Source organism: Petromyzon marinus, chromosome 34 (assembly GCF_048934315.1).
Source record: "Petromyzon marinus isolate PM22_M1 ecotype Great Lakes invasive population chromosome 34, UKy_Petmar_22M1.pri1.0, whole genome shotgun sequence".
Classification (NCBI taxonomy): Eukaryota; Metazoa; Chordata; class Hyperoartia; order Petromyzontiformes; family Petromyzontidae; genus Petromyzon; species Petromyzon marinus.
Window position 1 is genome coordinate 12,842,498 of NC_133700.1, and position 6,000 is coordinate 12,848,497.

Below are 6,000 nucleotides of genomic sequence, written 5' to 3' on the forward strand. Positions count from 1 at the left end.
CTTAGTGGCGAATGGCGGTTGTTGTTGTTGTTGATACTCTGTGTGTGTTAGTCTGTATGTGATACTCTGTGTGTGTTAGTCTGTGTGTGATACTCTGTGTGTGAGACTCTGTGTGTGAGACTGTGTGATAATGTGTGTGTGTTAGTCTGTATGTGATACTCTGTGTGTTCGTCTGTGTGTGATACTCTGTGTGTGTTAGTCTGTATGTGATACTCTGTGTGTGAGACTCTGTGTGTGAGACTGTGATAATGTGTGTGTGTTAGTCTGTATGTGATACTCTGTGTGTGTTAGTCTGTGTGTGATACTCTGTGTGTAAGACTCTGTGTGTTAGTCTGTGTGTGATAATGTGTGTTCGTCTGTATGTGATACTGTTCTGTGTGTGATAATCTGTGCGTGTATTACTCTGTGTGTGCGTGATAGTCTGTGACCTCCTGCCAGCGGGCGTTCGACACTTCACGTGGCCTCAGGGTGCACATAGCCTGGCACAAGCGTCGTGGTGACGTCACCGCCACTTAGTGGTGAATGGCGGTTGTTGTTGTGTGTTACTCTGTGTGTTACTCTGTCTCTGTGTGTGTTACTTTGTGTATGTGTTACTCTGTGTATGTGTTACTCTGTGTGTGTGTTACTCTGTGTTACTATGTGTGTGTGTTACTCTGTGTTACTCTGTGTGTGTTACTCTGTGTGTGTCTCTGTGTGTGTGCGTGCTACTCGCGTGCCTGTAGGCCAAGCACGCTCAAGTGACTACTGTGAGTGACTACTGTGAGTGACTACTGTGTGACAACTGTGTGACTACTGTGTGTGACTACTGTGAGTGACTACTGTGTGACTACTGAGTTACTACTGTGAGTGACTACTGAGTTACTACTGTGTGTGACTACTGTGTGACTACTGAGTGACTACTGTGTGACTACTGTGAGTGACTACTGTGAGTGACTACTGTGTGACTACTGAGTGACTACTGTGTGACTACTGAGTGACTACTGTGAGTGACTACTGTGAGTGACTACTGTGACTACTGTGTGACTACTGAGTGACTACTGTGAGTGACTACTGAGTTACTACTGTGTGTGACTACTGTGAGTGACTACTGTGAGTGACTACTGAGTGACTACTGTGAGTGACTACTGTGAGTGACTACTGTGTGACTACTATGAGTGACTACTGTGAGTTACTACTGTGAGTGACTACTGTGAGTGACTACTGTGTGACTACTGTGAGTGACTGCTGAGTGACTACTGTGAGTGACTACTGTGTGACTACTGAGTGACTACTGTGTGACTACTGTGACTACTGTGTGACTACTGTGAGTGACTACTGAGTGACTACTATGAGTGACTACTGAGTGACTACTGTGTGACTACTATGTGACTACTGTGTGACTACTGAGTGACTACTGTGAGTTACTACTGTGTGACTACTGTGTGACTACTGTGACTACTGTGTGACTACTGAGTGACTATTGTGAGTTACTATTGTGTGACTACTGAATGACTACTGTGAGTGACTACTGTGAGTTACTACTGTGACTACTGTGTGACTACTGAGTGACTACTGTGTGACTACTGAGTGACTACTGTGTGACTACTGTGACTACTGTGTGACTACTGAGTGACTACTGTGAGTTACTATTGTGTGTGACTACTGTGTGACTACTGAGTGACTACTGTGTGACTACTGTTAGTGACTACTGTGTGACTACTGAGTGACTACTGTGAGTGACTACTGTGAGTGACTACTGTGACTACTGTGTGACTACTGAGTGACTACTGTGAGTGACTACTGAGTTACTACTGTGTGTGACTACTGTGAGTGACTACTGTGAGTTACTGTGAGTGACTACTGTGAGTGACTACTGTGTGACTACTATGAGTGACTACTGTGAGTTACTACTGTGAGTGACTACTGTGAGTGACTACTGTGTGACTACTGTGAGTGACTGCTGAGTGACTACTGTGAGTGACTACTGTGTGACTACTGAGTGACTACTGTGTGACTACTGTGACTACTGTGTGACTACTGTGAGTGACTACTGAGTGACTACTATGAGTGACTACTGAGTGACTACTGTGTGACTACTATGTGACTACTGTGTGACTACTGAGTGACTACTGTGAGTTACTACTGTGTGACTACTGTGTGACTACTGTGACTACTGTGTGACTACTGAGTGACTATTGTGAGTTACTATTGTGTGACTACTGAATGACTACTGTGAGTGACTACTGTGAGTTACTACTGTGACTACTGTGTGACTACTGAGTGACTACTGTGAGTTACTACTGTGTGACTACTGAGTGACTACTGTGTGACTACTGTGACTACTGTGTGACTACTGAGTGACTACTGTGAGTTACTATTGTGTGTGACTACTGTGTGACTACTGAGTGACTACTGTGTGACTACTGTTAGTGACTACTGTGTGACTACTGTGAGTTACTACTGTGAGTGACTACTGTGTGACTACTGAGTGACTACTGTGTGACTACTGTGAGTGACTACTGTGTGACTACTGTGTGACTACTGAGTGACTACTGTGAGTGACTACTGTGTGACTACTGTGAGTGACTACTGAGTGACTACTGTGTGACTACTGAGTGACTACTGTGTGACTACTGTGAGTGACTACTGTGGGTGACTACTGTGCGACTACTGAGTGACTACTGTGAGTGACTACTGTGTGACTACTGAGTGACTACTGTGAGTGACTACTGAGTGACTACTGTGAGTGACTACTGAGTGACTTCTGTGTAACTACTGTGAGTGACTACTGTGTGACTACTGTGTGAATGCTGAGTGACTACTGTGTGACTACTGAGTGACTACTGTGTGACTACTGAGTGACTACTGTGAGTGACTACTGTGACTACTGAGTGACTACTGAGTGACTACTGTGAGTTACTACTGTGAGTGCCTACTGAGTGTGACTACTGTGAGTGACTACTGAGTGACTACTGTGAGTTACTACTGTGAGTGCCTACTGTGTGACTACTGAGTGACTACTGTGTGACTACTGTGAGTGACTACTGTGTGACTACTGTGTGACTACTGAGTGACTACTGTGTGACTACTGTGTGACTACTGTGTGACTACTGTGAGTGACTACTGTGTGACTACTGTGAGTGACTACTGAGTGACTACTGTGTGACTACTGAGTGACTACTGTGTGACTACTGTGAGTGACTACTGTGAGTGACTACTGAGTGACTACTGTGAGTGACTACTGTGTGACTACTGAGTGACTACCGTGAGTGACTACTGAGTGACTACTGTGAGTGACTACTGAGTGACTTCTGTGTAACTACTGTGAGTGACTACTGTGTGACTACTGTGTGAATACTGAGTGACTACTGTGAGTGACTACTGTGAGTGACTACTGTGTGACTACTGTGTGACTACTGAGTGACTACTGAGTGACTACTGTGACTACTGAGTGACTACTGTGAGTGACTACTGTGACTACTGAGTGACTACTGAGTGACTACTGTGAGTTACTACTGTGAGTGACTACTGAGTGTGACTACTGTGAGTGACTACTGAGTGACTACTGTGAGTTACTACTGTGACTACTGAGTGACTACTGAGTGACTACTGTGAGTGACTACTGTGACTACTGTGAGTGACTACTGTGAGTGACTACTGAGTGTGACTACTGTGAGTGACTACTGAGTGACTACTGTGACTACTGAGTGACTACTGTGAGTGACTACTGTAAGTGACTACTGTGACTACTGAGTGACTACTGATTGACTACTGTGACTACTGTGAGTTACTACTGTGACTACTGAGTGACTACTGTGTGACTACTGTGACTACTGTGACTACTGAGTGACTACTGTGAGTTACTACTGTGTGACTACTGTGAGTGACTACTGTGTGACTACTGTGTGACTACTGTGAGTGACTACTGTGAGTTACTACTGTGACTACTGAGTGACTACTGTGAGTTACTACTGTGTGTGACTACTGAGTGACTACTGTGAGTGACTACTGTGAGTTACTACTGTGACTACTGAGTGACTAATGTGAGTGACTACTGTGTGACTACTGTGAGTTACTATTGTGTGTGGCTACTGTGAGTGACTACTGTGAGTTACTCCTGTGAGTGACTACTCAGCAGCCAGCAGCGAGTTCAAGAGGCGGATGATGATCTCCTGACGCGTGCCACAGTCACGTGCACGGAGCCTGGGAGGTGCGGGCGAGAGCGTGGGTCGGTGGGTGGAGGGGTGATGGGGCTGATGATGCTGATGGGGCTGATGATGGTGATAGGGCTGATGATGGTGATGATGCTGATGGGGCTGATGATGGTGATGATGCTGATGGGGCTGATGATGGTGATGATGCTGATGGGGCTGATGATGGTGATGATGCTGATGGGGCTGATGATGCTGATGGGGCTGATGATGGTGATGGGGCTGATGATGGTGATGATGCTGATGGGGCTGATGATGGTGATGATGCTGATGATGCTGATGGGGCTGATGATGGTGATGATGGGGCTGAGTGGGTGTGTGTGGGCGAGTGACCATACCGGTCAACCCATAACCCCGTATTCGTGTGCAGGGAAATTGAGTTTTCAGGTCCATACGGCGTACAGCCGTTTCAATACGGGCACAAATGTGTTTTTGTCAGTGTTTCTCCCTTGTGATGGGACTTTGTAGGATGAACGTTGAGATGTATAAGGGCACGGGGTGACCAATAAGGTCTCTGAGTTGGTCTGTATCAAGGTAGGGGGCACTGATAAGGGGTTGACAGCGATGTGGGGAGTGTGGAAGTGCACTACGACACCCGGCCACCCGAGTTCGATTCCTGCTCATGACCACCAACAGTGGCGATTATCTGAAACGGTCCTGAGCCTCCCCGATGTTGACTCAGCCTCAAATGAGTACCTGGTGCGGTGTGTAGTAAACATCGCCACTAGGGAGACAAAGGCGGTCGGGAGTGGTGCTGGCCACCCACCCCCTGTGTGCCGTGCCGGCCTTCATAGGTGCTGCTCGCTAACAGCACTTGCCCCAACAGTCTGTTAAGGCTATAGGAGGCATCGTTGTCTTTGTGGAAACATACAGGCAGATTTAGGGGCAGATGAGAGTCGGTCTCAGTGCGCGTGGGGAGCTGAACTTGAACACGGACGTCGCAATGCGCCTGAAAGAGACCGCGTGGCGTGCGTTTGTCCGGTGTGCTATGGCAAATGGTTCAAAGCTATAGCTGTACAGTACAGTACTGTACCATGTCCCCCACCCTCTAAATGTCACTGGTCGTGTTCGTCTCACGCGCTCCTCGCCCACCCCGCACCTGGTGACACCGCGTGGGCGCGGGCTGCCTGTGGTGAAGACACTCGTCACGTGGCGGGCCCTCGTCACGTGGCGCTGTTGTTGTTTAATGTGCCAGCTGTGTTGGCGCTGTGTTGTAAAGTTGTGCGGCGTTCGACCCGGGGGTAAATTCTGCCAGAACCGATTTGTGCCGCGGATAATGACGTTTGTGCAATATTTTAATTTCCTCATCACGTGACAGATGCAGTGTTTTGTTATTACTATTTTTATTAGTTTGTTTTGCGTTTCTTGTGTTGGTGACCTCGGCCACTCTTGCACATAATGCTTATCCTGGTGTGTTGAGTTTTCACCTGGTTAAACAAAATACACTTTAAAATGTATCATCAATATTCACGATCAATGCACCGCTGGCTGAAGGCTACCCCCAAACCGCCTCCACCCATCGTGTGAGTCGCAGTAACGACTCGCAGCGCCGGGTCGAAGTGTGTTTGCGCCATGTCATGCTGCCCGTGCCTTGGTTCTCTTCAAATGTCTGACGACTTCCCCCACAAACCCCGCTCCCCCATATCCCACCCCGACAGCTCTCACCTGGTCGCGCAGGTTTTTCAACTCAATTATATCGCGGCCCGGGTTGTCTCGCCAAAGATTCCAGGAGCGCGCCGCTAGGGGGAGACACGCGCAGTGAAACCTTCAGCAGAGAACCATTTGAAGCGTCCACGTGTGGGATACATCT